The sequence below is a fragment of the Juglans microcarpa x Juglans regia genome, chromosome 8S (genome assembly GCF_004785595.1).
Source record: "Juglans microcarpa x Juglans regia isolate MS1-56 chromosome 8S, Jm3101_v1.0, whole genome shotgun sequence".
NCBI classification, from domain to species: domain Eukaryota; kingdom Viridiplantae; phylum Streptophyta; class Magnoliopsida; order Fagales; family Juglandaceae; genus Juglans; species Juglans microcarpa x Juglans regia.
In genome coordinates, this window is record NC_054609.1 from 1,462,221 (window position 1) to 1,481,669 (window position 19,449).

Sequence of the window (19,449 nt, forward strand, 5' to 3'; positions counted from 1 at the left end):
AATTAAGAATTTCTCCAAACCAATTAAGAATTTTGCTTAATTGGAGATAAAAGCTACTTTCCTATATGTTGGTAAACAAAAGCAGAGGGTTGCTCTGTTCTAGGTTGGCTTATGACATTGAAGGGGAGGCGGTGGAGCATGGGGGTGGCCTTGCGGCCGTGTGGAGGGTTGACTTGCAGCGGTGCTGCGCCGTGGAGGAAGGTGGCGTAGGGCTTGAACGAGGAGCTTGAGTGAGATCTGTGAAGGAGAGAGCAGATCGACGGTGAGAGAGAGGGAGAGCTTCAGTGGAGGGGCTGGGGACTGTTTGGGGGGTTGCTACGCCGGTAGTTGGAGGTGGTGCGGCGGCATTGGGAACCCGAGGGAGAAAGGACTTCGATGGTGAAGAGCGAGGGAGAATTACTGGAGAGAGAAGCCGTGAGGGAGGAGATTGGTTGGGTTGGCTGGCGACGGTGACCGTGGATCGACGACGGCATGCAGTGGCTATTGCGTGGAGGCATGAAGAGTGGGGATCACGAAAGAATATGGATTGGGGAGAGACCTTTGGGGGGGGGGGGGGTGGGAGAGGAGGGAGGAGACGGTTGGAGGGAATTAAAGGAATGAGTGAAAACGCACAGGTTTAAATTTTATTAGTTTTTCTGGCATTAATGATTTGTCGCTAATAAGAAATATGACTTTTATGGCGACAATATTCGTTACAAAAAGTGTTTATTGCGGTGATTTTAAAATTTGAGGGAAATAAAAAGCTGCAACAGTTACAATATTTTTTTGTGACCACAAAAATCGCAGCAATAGGTATAAAAGTCGCCGCAAAAAGTAAACAGTAAATTCTCCTCCAACATTTCCCAACTTTGCATTGGAATTCAGTAGTGATTTAGAAATCGCCTCAAATAAGGACTTTTTGCAGCGATTTTAAAATCATTGCAAAAGGCTTAATTTCTTGTAGTGAAAATGAAATGAAAGATAAATTCCTCTAAAATAAATGAGATGAAATACATTCTCTTTTGGTTTTGAACATTATAACGAACATAGGATAGCAGTATAATAGGCTGCGGTATTGGTATAAGTTATGTGTATTGACTATTGGGTGGCCTTAAGTATTGCCTTAAGATAGCAGTATAATAGGTTACAGGCAGCAACCATGTGGGGTCAATGTTCCCTTAAGTATTGCCTGTTCGAATTTGAGGTCGAATGCCGCGTGCACCACTTGTTCTCTGGGGTCAGGTATCCATGCGATCAGGTTAGGAAGCAAAAGGCTCATAGCCAGGGTGCATGGTTGGGAACTGCATGGGGAGGGGATAGCATTCTTAATTTGGTTGCTGCCTGTAATTGTATTATAAATTGGGGATGGAGTTTGGTGGCATTATAAAGAAAGATCAACAGTATAGAGAAATTGAGAACATAACTTTTTTGTGAGAAAAAAAAGATAGTAATTAAGGATTGAAGAAAGTTAAGTCTGCTGAAGAATCTGCACCGGCCGAAAAACCAAATACCAGCCGATACATATGTGTACCTGCCGGTATAGCCGGTATCTTGGGCACTACAAAATAGAGAACTTATTTGTACCGGCTATTGTTCCGGTATAACATATACTGGCCGTACTAGTTGGTATGGTATGGTATGGTACCAAAAACACTGGAAGAACCCGTGAAGGAACTAATGCAAAATAACTAAGCACGCAAAAGCTCATCCCATAAGTATAAAAATAAATAAAAAACCATTATTATTATGTTAGTACAATATTTTGAAAATGGTAAAAACTGTTGTCACAAAATGTCAGCCATAAAAAAATAATGACTTGGATGTGATAGTTTTTATTTGTAGAAAAGAAAAGATATTAACATAGGAGGGTGTGAATTTTTTTAATTTATTTTTTGTTTTGGGAAGACAATTAATAGCCTCGTTTGGTTATATAGTTCAGATGAGATGGGATGTTTTGTTAAAAGTTGAATAAAATATTATTATAATATAATTTTTTAATGTTAGTTTTGTTTTGAAATTTGAAAAAGTTGAATTGTTTATTATATTTTATGTGAAAATTTAAAAAATTTGTAATGATTATATGAGATGAGATAATATAAGATAGTTGGTTTTGTGTAGCCAAACAATTTATCTTGAAGGTCCTAAAAGGGGTTTTGGTGATTGATAAAAGAGGGTTTCCTATTTTGAGATATACACTAAAGGTTTTTTTTTTTTTTTTTTTCCTAAGAGAATTAATTTACATGTATTACATTGTGTGTTTTGTGTTATCGTTTCTAATAAAATAGAGACTCTATTTGATTAAATTAGATATATAGTTAATTTGTGGTGGTGTGGTGTTTTGCTTTCATCTAAATACAAGTTGAGAAATAAAGTATATTTTTATTAAAATTTAAAATTCAACAGTACAAAATGCGCACCTGCTCACCGGGCATAATGCTGTGTGTGTATATATATATACTAGGTTAAGGTAACGTACAAAGCATGTTAGCCTAGCTAGATGAAATGATTATTTTTAAAAAATAATATATTTTTTATAAAAAAAAAAAAATGATTTGAATCAAATGTTATGCATAGAAAAAAAAATGTAAATTCTAGCAAATATTTTTGGATAATGATAGTTAAGTACATGCCTGCATAAATTAGAAGATAAAAACATTAGTACAAACACAAATAAGTTAAAATAGGCCATAGGTTGATCCAAGCTTGGGGGAATTGAAATTTCAATTTTTTTCTTAACAGATTTAGTAAAAAATTTCTTAAAATTTTTCATATGATCACAATTTTGATATAGCATAAAAAATTTCGTAAAAATTTTCACATGATCACAATTTTGATATAGCATTAAAAATTTCTTTTCTTAAATTTTTGCACGCTATATTAGATCATATAGGATGTGTTGAGAAAAAAAAGGGCTTCAGCATAAGACTTCTCGAGTTGATATTCACATACCATACAAGAGAACATGAACAAGCCCCCTTTAGTGAGACCTGGCTTAACATATACATAAGTTCCTTTCAAAATCCAATACACGGCCTAGATTTCTTGTGGCAACCACTCCAACAAAAACATTATAATACAGACCAAAGCTTGTATTGATTATGAATTCTATCCTAGTCCATGCTAAAATTAAATGCATGTCCAAAATAGCATATATGTTCTAAAGATATCAGTAATAACTTACTTATCAAAACAGATTTTAGTACTAATATTAGGATGGAAGAAAAACATTACTTCCATACTGTGGGAATTAATCTTTATTGACATGATAAATAACCTTGGGCCATGTTAATTTTATCCATCTTTGCAGCTTCAGATTGTAAGATTATAGAACTCTTCTTTCCATCAGCAACATTGATGTTGGCTTTGTCTTTCTCCTGTAAATTATAAAGAGACATTAATTTCTAAGAATGCATAAGGCGAATGCACAAGGCTACCTACTTGAGTGTTGAAAAGTGGTATACTAAGAAACTTGGCAGATCAAACTGACTTTATTACCTTCAGAGTCAAGAACTTGAGCTCTCTTTTTGCGTTCTGCTTCTGCTTGCATCTCTATACAAAATCTACTGCTCAAGCCAAAGCTTCAGACAACATAGTCATTATTAACTCAGGAGGGAATGCTATTTGTATACCTTTTCCAAGGAGGCAAGATAGAGTAGAATGTGACCTTTCCCATTTTGCAGGTGATACAATCTCAACCTTAAATCGAATTGCAGCCTTAAATAATAAAGGTAAAGTACCGCATCCAAATAAAAGTACCATCACTCAAAAGCACCATTCAGACCCAAACTTGTCTTTCAAAATACATTAGACAAAGATAAGCAAAGCCATCAAGGCCAAACATCAAAGCAAGCTTCAAAGACCCTACCTCTTTGGAACAAAAGAGAGTTAAAGAAGAAAAAGATCATACACCAAAGTTTCAAATACCCTACCTCCATAGATTGTTTACAGTTTTCTTTAAACTTCTTAGCTGTAGAAGGGTCTGCTCAACCTTTTCTTCCTCTAGGGGTTCCCCATTACAGAAAACAAAATCATCCCAAACATAATATTTACTATCATTGTCAAATCCATAAAAGTTAGGAATTGAAAAATACTGCTTATCAAATAACAATCAAAATCATAATCATAACAGTAAATAAGAAATCATGCAAGTCGTAGTACTCATGCATGATATATATTTTTTAATTACTTTTTTTAGTACAATTACTGCTTGGGTGGGACTTGTGCTAATTTATTGTGTTTGACCCAATTTTGAACTTTTGTTTGTTATGGTTTGGAAGGGAGTAGTAGGAATGCATGCATGGAAGGACAATCTTCAATTCCACAAAAGTGATAAGGCATTGAGCCCCAACAAGCTTTAGAAGTAGAAGGTCCCCCCACTCCTGCATGTCATCAAAAGCTACCTTCACGTACCAAATCTTTTTTTGCTATCATCTTCTATTTCTAAAGTATTACCACAGACCCTAAAGTAATTACTTCCATATTTATCTATTTGTTTTCCAGTGCTACCACCTACCTTTTCCTCATCCTCATCTATATATATATATATATACACACACACACATGCACACACACACATCATGTTTCAATTTAGAGAGGGTCTTTGATTTACTTTCATTATTGTAGTTTAATTAATGGCACATTATAACTATAGGGATTATATATATGCAGGTTGCTGAATTTGCTGTTTTCTTGACATGTATATATATATATATATATTATTGTAGTACGTGGTCGTGCACTTTGTAATTCTTCTCGGAAGGAAATGGTTAATATCACAAGACCTGCTATACTTTGTGACTTTCTGCAACATACAGTTCTGCTGCTAGTACTTGTACTTCTGCTACATGTGTATGAATACATTACTGATGCTGATGCGATATTAATAATGTCAGATTGGGTTAAGAGATACCACCTCTCATGATGGCTTGTCATTTTTGTCAATGGTTATTTATAAATATGTAGTAGCATGCTTTTTGGTTGAAATTTCTGACAAACAGAAACGTTGATATACTCTATCTAATATCTAAAAACGAATCCCTTAATTCTGTTTTGATACCTTTGCAGGTATATGAACACATAACATTCGAAATGAGAAACATATATCCATTGGGTGTTTTTGTTAACCAGCCTCCATCAGCAATAACATTCATATATATATATATATATATATATATACATACACACACAAGCACACACACACACACACATTCGAATGATATTCCTCATCTATATATATATATATATATATATATATACACACACACACACATGCACACACACACACATCATGTCTCAATTTAGAGAGAGTCTTTGATTTACTTTCATTATTGTAGTTTAATTAATGGCACATTATAACTATAGGGATTATATATATATGCAAGTTGCTGGATTTGCTGTTTTCTTTGGGTGGCTTTGGCAAACCATTTTAGATGCAAGAGTTTTTCTTTTATAAACATGTCTAATGTTGGTGAGGTATTATAGTAGACTTGTAGATGTGTTGGTCAAACCAACCAGAGGTTTGCATTTGCCCAAATAACTACAGGTTTGCAATTTAACTACAGATAATTTGATATAACTACATATTTATACAAAATTTGCAAAGTGCGCATATGCAAACCTTAAACCAAATAGGTAAAATCCGCTAGATAAACCAAATATATTAGAAAATCATAAACACAAACAATAAAAAGATGCAAATATCAATACAAAAGACAAATATGAAATCATATAAGCAACTTCATATTTAAACAAATTGAGAAAGCCCCTTGCTTAATTCAGAGAGCTTTCTCGTGCCAAAAATAAAGTCCTTACCAAAAACATTAAAATTCGTATCTACAAATTACAGTACCTTGAGAGCTGTCTGTGTCCATAGAATATCATTTGACTTGAACATGACAGCAGTAATCCAAATAGTAACAAAGAAACCTACAAGTCATGGCAGAAGGACAAGGTCACTAAAATTAAAGAAAGAAAAAGGCTAAAACATGCTCACAATGAGAAAGAACCATGTATACAGTTCAAGAAATTCAATTCGCTATATCAATCCCACGAACAAAAATTCATTTCCAAAGGAAGAAAAGAGCGAGGCCCAATCCCTCTAGACTGAAATTCCTTACCTCTTTTTTCAAGTCTTCACTTACACGTGGTAAGTGCATGTGCACAAGATCCACAACAATGGGCAATTGCAAAAGATTTCCCAACAACAGCAAGAAGCTCAAATGGAAAAGCAAGGAACCAGAGGCTGGATCTGTTGCAGACGGTGGTTGGCAGCTCGATGGATCATCCTTACAGTGACTGCACGGTGGCTACGCAGAAATTGACAGAGAGCTGCTGCTAGGTCCTTCAAGAAGAACTGCTAGCTCCAAACTTGGCTTTCGGATTCACACCGTCTCGACGAGAGAATGAACAATAGGATGCAAGGAAAAAATACAACAAACTAAAGAAACGAATAAAAATTTCAAAATAGATCTTCAAATCAAGAAGCAACAAACGCGGTGGTTTGAGAACCCCAAGCGTTTCTTTTAAATAGCGCGTCAGCGCAACGCGCCTCTCTTATTAGCTCCTAATTTCATCGATCACAAGATCGGCAGGTGAGGCTTCTCTCGATAGTGCGCGTGTTGGACAATGGTCACCAGAGAAGCTTGAAACGGCTACCCCATTTATTCGGCAAAAAATGTGAAAAAAAAAAAAAAAACAAACGAGACCAATAGAGACGACGAAGGGTCGGTGAGAAGAAGGAGGAGAGGAAGAGGAAGAAGGAGCCGAAGCTCTCCTTCCCCCAGCTGGATTCGCACGAGCGAATTTTTAGAGAGAGATGGTCTGGTTTACAGAGAATGAACTTTCTAGAGAGGTCTGCGTTTGAGAGAGCCCATTTTCGAATGGGACAAAAAGAACGCGGATTGCTGCTTTAACGTGAACTTAACGCCGTTTGATAGACACTTAACGGAAAACAAGAATTTCCGTCTATAGCCATCTGATATGCACTTATATAATAGAGAGATATATACCTTCTGTTACTTCTTCTTTTATATAAGAAAATACAGAAACTAAGAATAGAAACTGCCGAGGTTTGTGACCTAATTGACATAATTTCTAAATTTTCAAAATAGAGGTCTTGGATTTGAAACACCCATTCTCAAATAGATCAAAAAAGAAACTAAGAATAGATAATGATATAAGTATATATAAACTAGCAGTTGTAAGTTCGTTTCTTGCAAATCCTATTAAGCCACTGTTTCTTTCCAGTTTCACCTCAAACAATCAACATTGGAGACTGTACTTGAATTGAAGGGATCAAAAAACATAGTGTTAACGCCTAAAAAGGGCATAACAGGCTAGAAGGAGAGAAACATTCATTCCTAACCCGTTGAGATTGTTTTGGGCCTCGATTGGTGTCATGTTGAGCCCTCGAAAATAGTCTCGTGCAGCTATAAAGTGTTCGTGTGTACATCTATTATAGTGAATATATAGAAAATGCAATGAAAATAAATAGAGGAAGACACAGATTTACGTGGTTCGACACTGAGCTTACATTCACAGGACTTTGGGAAGGGGAGAGTCTACTATAATATGCTTGTGTTACAGCCTCTCATCCTCACTGTATAATAAATATCGGAGGTCTGTCTTCTGATGGAGATATTGTCGCTAGAACTCCTCTCATAAGGTTGAAGAAGTTGAAGGAAAAATTGAAATCCCCTAAGAGAAGCTTGGCCAAAAGTCCTTGAAGTCATCTGGTTTTTTCCCCCTTATCTTATGCCCCCCCTCCTTTATGTCCAATCTCCTCTTATTTATGTCACATCACTCATTTTCTTCTTGACATCTTATCTTCCTTTAGCCTATTTCTCCTTATTCTCTCTGGATGAGTCCCCCTACTTTGGGTTGGGCTTAGAAAACACCATGGGTCCAATATATTTTATCCATTACACATAGCTTGATCACGAGTCAATGAAATTGTCTTCCTCTTGTGCCTGTATCTTCCGATATATATAAAACACCAAAACCAACCTTATTGAATTGGTCTGATAAATAGCACTTTGATTTAGATCTTTAGAGCTCAAATGAATATTGATTTAGCCAGCCAGAAGAACCTGTTGGTAATGCATCAAGCAATGGAAGTGCTGTTAACTGCAAAAAATTATAGGGAGGACAGTAGTTTTTTACTATAATTTTGTTAATACCATTCCATCAGAAATCATAATCAAAAGAGTAATGATACATAGAAAATCCCTTGAGTTGGATTTTCATTCGATGAAAAAATCATTGGATATCTCTGGTTGAAAAGGAACAGATCGATGGGATATATTCATTTATTTATTTCAATCAATCTTGTGATCTGTAATTTTTTCATTGGGTGAAAATCAAACTGCAATATATTTTACAACTCTACATAATTAAACAAAATTTAAAATTTAAAATTAAAATTAAATTATTAATTTTAATTAAAATGGCACTATCTTATTAATTGGGGATAAGATAGGTTATGAAATAATGGTATAAATATCATTATTAGAAAAAGGCCTTGAAAAAAATGCTAATCATACAACCATATTGAAAATAAAAAGGGTAACTTCAAACGACATGCAAATACAAGTCTAAGTTAACTTATGGGAAAAGTTATATCCTCATTATCTAATTAATTAAATGCCTCTTGATCCTAAATTTGATTATCGTTAATCGCATGAATTGATATGATATATCAATGATTTTATCAATTACTTAAATAAAAATTAATTTACAGTATGATCAATCAATTAATTTTAAACTGAGTCTAACATCTAAACATCCAACTCTCAAATTATTAAACTCATCTCAACTCAAAACTTCTTTACACATGAGATCCACAATCTTTTTCAATTTAACACATCTTTATACGTGAGACTCGTAACCTTTTTCAATTTTTTATAACAAATATTAAATTTATCTTAACATTCAAACATATTTTAAACTCAGTTCAAATGAATTCTACATAATTTTATTAACTATTCAATTCATTACTATTTATAAAGAATTTAATTCAACTCAACGCCTTCACGCAGCCTTACTTTTACCATAGTCATTTGCAAACCAAACATTTCTGAACTCCAAATAATAAGTCGTTTCCGATTTATCTGTGCAGCAATAATGTGATAGTCGTTTCTCAACTCCGTCTCTATATTGTCTGACACTTGACGGAAAATTCTAACTGACTAAAAGAAAGATAAAATAACAGCATGGGTCTTCTTTCATTGTCACTAACAAAACGCAGCGTTTCCATAGCAATGAAACGCGGCGTTTTCCCATGGGCTCAACTGCAGCTTGGCATCTTCATTAATCCAAACGCACCGTCTGGACCAGGTGGAAACGCACCGCTTTGGCCTTATTCCTTCCGCATCAAAACCCACCGTTCACTTCCTTTCGATCCACATCAAAACGCGCCGTAGTATGTAACCCAAACTCCCAAGTCCCAACCCACCGTTTTTAGTTTAACTACTAAGATCAACTACTTCACTTCTGCCATTCACTTCTCTTCGAGCCAGAAAGCCACCTCTGTCACAAGCTAGGGTTTCCTCCATAGTTCTCGCCTTCCCTAGCTAGGGTTCCAAACATGTTATGATCCACAGCCAGGTAGTGGTTTTTTGTTTTCTCAAACTTCAGTTCGTCTTCATTGTACAAAATACGGAGCCCACGCTTCCGCACCGTCGAGCTGCCTGGGCCATCGATTGAGATAGAAGCGTCAATCCAACCATATATATCATGAAAATCTGGAAACAACACGCGGGTATATCAAAAATTTTATGTACAGTTATTTTTGTGTATTTTTTACACATTTACTAATGTGACTAACTGCATCATTTTTTTTAAATAAACATCAATAGAATATACAAAAAAATATGCAAAAATGACTTTACGTAACAGAACTTATATAAGACAGCCAGATGAATCCACCTCGATCTAACAACTTATTGAGATCACGTTCGGTGAGGCAATACATATGGAAATATTGCACATGATTGCCAAGATAGGTTTGATCCAGATGACCAATGAGGTTGGAAGGGCGTTGGGAACCCAGATTGTCATAAGCGTTACTCAAATGCCTTGGCACTGAAACAAAAGCACAAAGAGCAAGTCCACTCCAAGACGAGGGATTGTCACAAGGGAGTTGTCACTCCGATGGGTGAACCACACCACTATTTTAAGGATAACACAAATCATATACACATGAATCTTGTGTAAAAGACAGAAAATATGGTCAACTTTGCTTAAAAGGAGAGAATTTGTGAGATCCAGCCCGCTGCCAGGCCCAGGCCCGTGGAAAACGCTTCCAGATTTCATGTCACTCGGGTTCATACCTTATTTCCTCTTTCATGCACGTTCATCCCTTCCTCATTAGGTTTTATCTGCTTTCCACTTATAGTTTATATATATATATATATGTTAAGCTTTTCTCAACCTTAGACTAAGTGTCACTCGTTCTCCTCTTCGCAAAAGGCCAAACCGACATCCACTCTCTACTGTGAACCTCTGTCTGGACCTCACCATCGTGCCTAGCCACACGAAGCTGTTGCCCAACGCCCCGTAGCCTCTGTTGCAAGCCCCGAAATCCCCTGTTTTAGTTGTCTAAAATGTCCAAGCCGTTGCAATCACCCTCCACTGAGAGCTCCACCGCGCTGTGCCCCCACAAAACTGCCGGCGAGGACTTCCCATCACCCATGTTCGCTGCACGCCGCCATAGTCCCCCCGGTAAGCTTACGCCACCTCCAGATGTTTTTTGTTTCCTCTCGGTCTCTCCCTCATTCTCTCACTGTGCATCTCTCTCTCGCTCTCGCCGCCCAGCGTAGGCAGCTCGCTGCCGCACCCCCTTCCCATCCCAGCTCGACAGCCGCACCACCACAATATTCCAGCCTAGCCGTCGCACGGGACCCCTAATTCCTCCTGGTGTAAGCCCATGCTGCCGCTACACTACTATTTTTTCAGTGTTCTTGGATCGGTTCACTGCTAGTTTCCTCATATGGTGCGTGTGTGTGTATATATATATATATATATTTAAATTGTTAACCTAATAGTTGAGTACTATTACCGGTTTAACCTTAGTGAATTTTCACATATATGTTTTCGGAGTTTCTTTTTTGATTTATGATTAAATGGGTTTTTGTTTTAAGTCTCATAAAATATTATTTTTGTGTAGATAATATTTTAATAATATTATTAACTAAAGCAAGTAAATTTATTTTAAGAGATGAGTTTTTCACGACGTATTTTATAAGATTTTTAAAGTAATCAGAGTATTCTATTAATTTATAATATGTTGTTGGTATTTTATATATTTTAAATATTACTTTTTATTGAGTTCCGTAATTATCTTAATACTTGTTCGATTAAATTTCTTATTGGGTATGAATTCGATTAAGTGGATATTGATGGTTTTAGAAAATGATGATGTTTTATGAATTATGAGAATTTTGGGTTTTGAGGATTTTAAAATAGGTTCTTTTAGCATTTTAGGTTTAAATATCGAAATACATGGCTGATTGGAATTTTATAGGAATTATGTGATTTTTATAGGTGATGATTAATATTTGTTCGACATTGTTGAAGAATTGTTTTTGAAAGATTAATGAGTCTAGGTAAGCGGGGTTCCTATGCTAAATTTGCATAGAAAGGAAAATGAACTGAGGTTGGTTTGTAAAATGTGCATGATATATTTTAAAAGAAAACGTGAAAACAATCTTAGTATAATTGTGTTGCATTCGCTCATGAAAAATCGCTATAAAAGAGAAAATTACTTTTTGATATAAATAGTGTGGACATGAGCAATATTTGACATGTTTCTGAAATGTACAAAGAGCGAATATGAAATTTTAGATTTTTATACATGTGATATGAAATATCTTGGATTTGTTATTGATCATTTGAAAATGATATGTACGTGTTTGATATGATATAGATATGAAAAACCTTTGGCATACTTATCTGTTTTGATTCTGATTCTAAATATGGTTCTAATATGATGATATTGGTTCACGTGATATGCTTGGTACCAACATGATATGATATGATATGAGTGCACCCACTTTGAAAACAAAGTGGTCTTTAATGTGTTCTTTCTTGTATGCATACTCGGGGCTCCGAGATTGAAAAAGTGGAAGTTTCACAACATGATACTGTCTAGTTTGGCCACCGGGGATAGCACAACCCTACCACAAGAGTTAAATATGGTATATGACATAATATGATACGATATAATTTGATAAGATGAAGATGTGTAATTATGTTATGCCAAAGCAGTTTTTTTGAATATGAAGATGGTTTATGAATATGAAAAGATTTAAAAGTCGTTCTGATTTTTCTGATAACATGTTTCGAGATGTGCATATGAAAATGAAATGTTTTAATTCTACATACCAAACTTTCTAAAAATAGCTCATGTTTACATACTAGTATATGTTCTCTGTTTACTGAGTTGTTGATAACTCACCCCTTATCTTCATATATTTTCCTATGACATTAATTGCCCAGCTGGGGGTCAGGATTAGAAATTAGAACTTGGCTAGATATGGATAGAAGGTCGAGTTCCATTGTTAGTAGAATAATATAACTTGAGTATTTGAAGTACTTTGAGTTGTTTGGACCTATTGTGATTTGAAAATGTATTGTTTAATTTCGTTGAGATTTATCGGAAAATTTGAACCCCTTGATTTTTGTTAATTTGAAATGATGACTTATAGAGTTTGTATTATGGTTATTTAAAAAATATGAGATTGTGTGTCATTTATGAAACTCTTGGAGAGATAGGTTTGTAAGAGACATGTAGTAATTCTTCAACTCTTTCGAATACGGGGCGTTACAGAATTAATATTTTATATACAAAGGAGAGAATTAATGGTATATTGAAGCAAAACAATGAATCCTAAAAAATTATGACCATAAGGTTACTACCACTCCTAGTTTTGTTAGTGATCTTTTTGATCTGCTGACGAAACCTTATCGATATTTCAATTTCGAGGTCCTTATTAGAGTGGAGAGTTCCTCCTAGTCGGCCCACCTCATCCTCAGGTACTATTGTTTTGCTTCATTCAGTATGCTTGTACAAATGATGAAGTCCACATTCCATCGTAATAAATGGAAAATCACTCGCAAATGAAGCTGCAATGTAGCTGTACTGCATGTAGCATACCCGTCAATTCCTTACCAGGTATGTAGGCTATCCAACAGAAGCCACCTCGAGTAAGAGAACTCTAATAGATTCTTTATATTATCCTTTAAAATATATTATTAAAATTTATTTTTTTTATTTTACATTCTGATTTTTATAATATATCATACATCAGTTTATCTATTTTTTCTTCATATTATTTAAATATTATACTTTTTAATATTTTTTATTCATTTCAAATATATTTTCTAATTACAATGATATCCTCGTATTTTTTGATATTTACAATATCTTTTCATATATAATATTATATAATTATATTCTATTTTAAATTAATTCAAATTTATAAATTAAATCTAAATATAAATTAATTTAAAAAATAAAAAAGATATATTTTCAGTTCTCTTGAAGATACGAAATTGTTATTTGAAAGGATATGAGAAGCTAAAAATCATTATTTGATCAAAATTCGGTGTCTAGAGTTGTTATTTGAGAGACCCAAACTCTTTGACGCTAAACAAAGATGAAAGTTTAGGAGAGAGAGAGAGAGAGAATGGGTGATCTGGAGATAAAAGATTTTAAAGAGATGGGGAAAATCAGATGAAGGAGAGAGAAATGAATTAAAATTTTTTTACATGGATGAACAGTTCCTTTTAGATGTAGCGGGATTACTGTAGTAAAATGGAAAATAAAGATGAAATATTGTAGGTCATTTTTGAACAAACCGTTTGATTTCATGTCTACTTGTGTCGCAAGAAAGGACTTCATATCACCCAAGCCATGTAATGTTCACATTCGAAATTGACAATTATCAAGGAGGGTAGTTGAATCCCTGCGGATTGAAAAAGAAGCATATAGAACAAGTCTCATCCAATCATCATCACTGTCCAATGCCGAGGGTAAGCCCATTGCCACCGAGTGCCCATGGCTTTGACGAGTGAACCAGTCTTGAACTTTACTCGGAGGGAAACAAAAAGTTAAAAACTATTCCCAGTGGAGTGATGCAAGTCCTGTAAACATGGAAATTTGTTAGTGTCAAATAACAGAGAGAGAGAGAGAGAGAGAGAGAGAGAGAGAGAGAGCCAATTAAGTGTGAGGGCATGAATCCTTACCAGTGGGCCAGTTGCGTTATCGCGAGGACCAATTCTGCCTGCCGCTTGTGAAAAAAATGGAGGCAAGCATCCCAAATTTTTCTGGCTTAAGATTTGTATGAGCTGCGTCATATCTTGCTCATAGAGGATACGAACGCCACAACCTTTGATCGCAATACTGGGGCTGTTGGATGTAAACCGAGCGGTGATGCAGCTTTGCTCGTCTAGGTGGTTCCCAAGCCTCGCATGCACTATATATATGCAAAGTCCAAATGAATCATGGAGGTTGCATTGGTATTTAGGGAGGACTATGGAACAAGTTGCAAGACGGCCTTCATCCATGTTCAACAAGCTATATATCGACTTGTGAACACTATTTTGGGGCATCAGCCAAAGTTTCGACTCCATGAACATTAGTACGTAGCACTGTATGCAACACAATTCCACTTCAGCTGCTATATTTAGAGAGAACGTATGGTAACGGGACCGATATAGATGACCCATATTTGTGATTGAACCAAATTGGAATTGCAGTATCAGAAATGCGATGATATTCTTCACTTTGATGCATTTGCTCCTGTACAATATTGAAACGGAAAAATTAAAAGGAAAGAAAGTCTTAGCATGTTTGTGAATATATATATATGAATGTGAGAGAGAGAGAGACCTCCATCCACAGTGGCTGAAAGTGTTTATCTAGCAAAGAAACCTCACTCATCAGAATGTCTTCTCCACGGGCAGCCAAGCTAGGGCAGTTAGTAACAGTGTGTTCTCCTCCTGCTGAAGTCGACACAACTACTTGATTGGAATAATTTTAGAGTGAAGTACATTCACCAGCCATTACAAAATGTGTAGTTGAGGAAAGATTTGGCAATAACTGAAGCCGGCTACAATTCTCCAACTAAAGAAATTTAAGAGCACTAGCATTAGTCTGGCTAAATGCATCTTTAAAATTTAGTTAATATCATACTTTTTTATATTTTCTTATTCTATTTAAATTCAATCTCCATATTGGATTAGTCATTTACTCTCTATAAAATAATAAAATATTATTCAATTAATAATTTGTTTGTTTAATTTATTTGTATCACATTTTATAATTCTACCAATTTAATATTAATAATAATTATATTCTAATTAAATTAATATTAAAAAAAATCATATTTTTAATGGTCATTTAATATTAATAATAAAAAATCGAGATTAAACTTATCTAAATTTCTATCTAAATTTCTTATTCACTAATCAAATATTTAATATTTTATCTAAATATTCACTAACCATATTTTCAATGAAGTTAGAAATTATTATTTTTATTTTTGGTAAATCAATTTAGTTCTTCAAATTTAACCAATCATTATAGTAGAAATATAAATTATTTTAAAGATATTCAATCAATGTGAAGTATTTTTAGTATAACTTATTTATATGTTGGCCAACCTTCACTCTACCCAAACCAATGCTAGCTCTTTGAAGATGAGAAATGCTCTGTGACAAGAGTGTGAAATTGTTTATGCTCGAATTAGAAGGGGGCAAGTGATACGCTTACCACGCTATACTATTGATTTTTTTTTTTTTTTAATTTTTTTCCTCTGCAGGTCAGGACTTCATAAGCACATTTTAGATCACACTCTGCCAACGATTTGACCAAGCTCAGAAAAAAGTGTCAGCTTCTGACAAAAAAATATAAAATTCCTTTATATCAATATTCAAAGCAAAATTGTAGCTCACGGTGGGGAAAATGGTAGCCCACCGTTCATCTATTTAATTCTAATTTTTTATTTAATAATTAAGAAAATAAATTTTAGAATATTGATATATTTTTTTATTTTTTAAAAATATGAATAAAAATAAAATATAAAATTTATATTAGTAAACATGCTCAATCGTATATTAGAAATATGAAATTTATATTTGAAAAATGATAATGCTAATCCTCCAACTATTGCTTGCATTTTTTTTATTTTTTATTTTCGAATTATGAAAATATTTTTTAATAATATTGTGAATTTTTTTTTTAAAAAAATATATATTTAAAAATGTTAAAAAATGTTAAAAAAATAAAAAAAAATCAAAATAATTAGTAGGAATTAGAGGTGGTTGTAATATTGTCCTAAATTTAAAAAAAATGAATACTCTAATCACTAGTTCGTACAGCTCAGTGATACTATTAGAATTTTTTATTATTCTTTTTACTTAATTATTAATAAAGTTTTTTGTAATAATATTGTGATTTTTTTAATTTTTTTAAATATTTAAAAATATAAAAAATATATATGTAAAAAAAATAACAAAAAAAAAGAGACCGATTATACTTAACTGTGGACGTAGCACTAAAAAAAAAAAAAAAAAAAAAGGAGGAGTTTTAAGGCCATTTATTTATGTCAAATCTTACCGAAAATGTGTAGACAGAGAAATGATAAAATTGACAGCGTGCAGCACTGCTGAGGCAAAATAAATTAAAAAAAAAAAAAAAAAGGGTTAGTAGACCGGTAGTACAGCTCAGACGCAGTAAGGATATCATTTTCCAATTAAAAGACTCGAGGATAAGCCACTGATCATCCGGGAGTGCTCCATCCAATAGATTGCAGTCACTTGGATAGAACCATTAAAGAGAATTTTTATTGGATTAATTAAAGTTAAAAGATATTTTTAATAAATATAAAAGAAATTTAATTTTTAACTATTTTTATTCACATAAATCTTTACATTAAAATAACTATTTTTTATTATATAATAATAAAATAACATAAGATGAATTTGATTTTAATTTTACACATCAAATCTTTACGTTAGATTATATATTTATTTATTATATAATAATAAATAATTAATAATTTTAAAATTATTTAATTTTTTTAATTATTAATTTTTTTAATTATTAATTTATTTAATTTTATCATATTTTACTATTCTACCTATTATATATTAATTAATAATCATATTCTTATTAAATTAATATATCACTAACTCAAATTAATATATCAATTTCAAAAATATTTTACCATTCATAATATTATATATTAATTAGTAATCATATTCTAATTAAATTATAGATTAAAAATAGAAATTAGAAATACGTTGATAGAGACCTCATGAGAGAGAAACAAATGATATAAAATGAATTTGATGAATAAACAATGTCTTTCAAATTTAAAAATAACTTTAGAAGTTACTGTAGCTTTATTCTAATGGAATATAGTTATTCCAATATAATACATTGTATAGTTTAATAGCTAAATTCTCATTGAATTTAACTTTTAGCTAATCCAATGAGAATGTTCTAAAGATGTCAACTTTGAAAAAGAGCTTTTTGGCAAAGAGAAGGTTAGGAGTGCACCAATTGAAAAAAAACCAGGGAAAAGAGGTTGACCATTACATCCTGAGAGAATGAGAGTTTTAGTAAGAGTAGGTAAACAATAGATGACATTCGAAAAACTCAAAAGCTTGTTGCACCCTCCAAGATTTAGTAATGTCGGGCCAATTAGATATTGAATTGATAATGGGAGTTCCTCAATGGCAGTCCCATCCAAATAAAGCTCTGACAAATTCTTCCCAATCTCTTGAAACTTAGCGAGTCTTGAACAATCCAATAATATGAAAAGATTCAATGATTCCAAGTTGATCTAATGCAGAAGCCTACTCAGAGATTTACAATCTTTGAGATTTAAAAGAATAAGCTGATTGAGAGCTGCAATAAATGGGTAAACTTTGTACAATCTTGTGCAACCTTCAAAAATTAATCTAGGAAAAAGATCTCACAGGAAAAGCCGCTGGTAATTGCAGAAAGCTGCTGCGATGCATAATGAGTTCAACAAGATTGATTGGTTAAAAACTCTCCGGTATGTTCCGCCAAGAATATTGGTGCCATTCCATTAGTTGTAACCCGTTAGGGAGAGAATTGAGGCCCCGCGAAAGGTTCACATCACATATTTTAATTAATCTAATTAGTTTATTCATTTTTTAAACAAGTCTTCTTCTTGGTGTGGAGACGAGGTACTTAACATTATGCCTTCGACTTTATTATATGTTCCCTCGTAATAAAAAATAACAAAATAAATGAATGGAACTGTGCATGCAACAAACAGTCACAAGCATTGTGTGTGTGTATAGCTATTACACTAACAGATTTATCCCGTAGAATTTCAAGGATCTCATCACAACGCCATAATCTGCTGCGTTTTCCAGGCTTTTTTAGGTATTCACAGCGAACAATTTCCCAACCCATTCTTTGTAGTAAAACTATGCATCCACAATTTTCTCCCCAAAATAGTGACAAGAAAAGCTGTAAAGCCTCTTTTTTGTGTAGTCCTTCAATCGGATATATAAATTGCACTTCATGACTTGTTAACAAATGTTTATCTTTAGTGGTCCAAACCAATTGCAGTTCCCAGCTAATGTTTCTAATTGTTCTTTTTCATCCACATCATCAAGAACAATAAGAACTTTTGTGCCACATAATCTATTCCTTATCACATCAATTCCCTTCAACTCATCCCATTTTTCTTGGTCATCCATCAACTTCATATCAGAAAGGACTTTTTTCTTGCAAAGTAACTATACCATTTTCTTTAGAACACGAACTAACATCTTTGAGAAAGCTTCTAGCTTGGAATAGATGATTCAACTTTTTAAATATAACTCGTGCAAGAGTTGTCTTGCCCAATCCAATCATCCCGCATATCCCTATAAAGCGAACATCATTCGATCCAATATCTAAATGCTTATTCATTTCCTTAACATGAGAGTCTATCCCAACAAGGTTGTGCTCAGGATCATCAATAAGGGTTATCAATTTTCCATATATATCTTTAACAATGCTTTTGATAAATATCAGCTCATCCCTGTAAAATAGATAAAATAAAGCCTATTGATGAGTCAACTCAAAACCAACACAAATCACAAAGAGATATGTAAGGGCTGATTCTTAAACAAGTGCAACAAGTGAAATTTATAAGAATAATTTTTTTATTACCAAAAGCAAACACTTCGAGTCTGAGATGAGATTGCTTCTTAATTGCATAAAGAAATTTTACGAAAAAGCAAAAGTGCCATGCCAACCTTTTGCAACAGGGCACATGGTTAATTTGGTATTCTATTATTGATTTAGTATTTGGCATAGTGATGACAATAATATTTCAAAAATTAAGATGATTAAAAATAAATAAATTATATGGAACTTGTGGAATAGGTTTCTTCAAGTATACTTTTTTGGCAATTGAAGTTTATCAAAATAAAATGTGACGG

The 19,449-nt window shown here is 33.5% G+C and overlaps 3 long non-coding RNA genes across 3 annotated transcripts; all 3 read right to left on the bottom strand.

Annotated features, from left to right (window-relative positions):
- Positions 1-2,697: 2,697 nt before the first annotated feature.
- On the bottom strand, positions 2,698-18,164 carry LOC121243978. Its single transcript, XR_005936356.1, has 3 exons — positions 17,965-18,164; positions 17,749-17,753; positions 2,698-2,710 (listed from the first exon to the last, which is right to left on the bottom strand). It is a non-coding gene; the product is annotated as an uncharacterized LOC121243978 (long non-coding RNA).
- Positions 2,893-3,995, bottom strand: LOC121243975. Its single transcript, XR_005936353.1, has 2 exons — positions 3,475-3,995; positions 2,893-3,353 (listed from the first exon to the last, which is right to left on the bottom strand). It is a non-coding gene; the product is annotated as an uncharacterized LOC121243975 (long non-coding RNA).
- Positions 13,038-14,453, bottom strand: LOC121243976. The gene is made up of 3 exons (XR_005936354.1): positions 14,224-14,453; positions 13,833-14,121; positions 13,038-13,193 (listed from the first exon to the last, which is right to left on the bottom strand). It is a non-coding gene; the product is annotated as an uncharacterized LOC121243976 (long non-coding RNA).
- Positions 18,165-19,449: the final 1,285 nt, after the last annotated feature.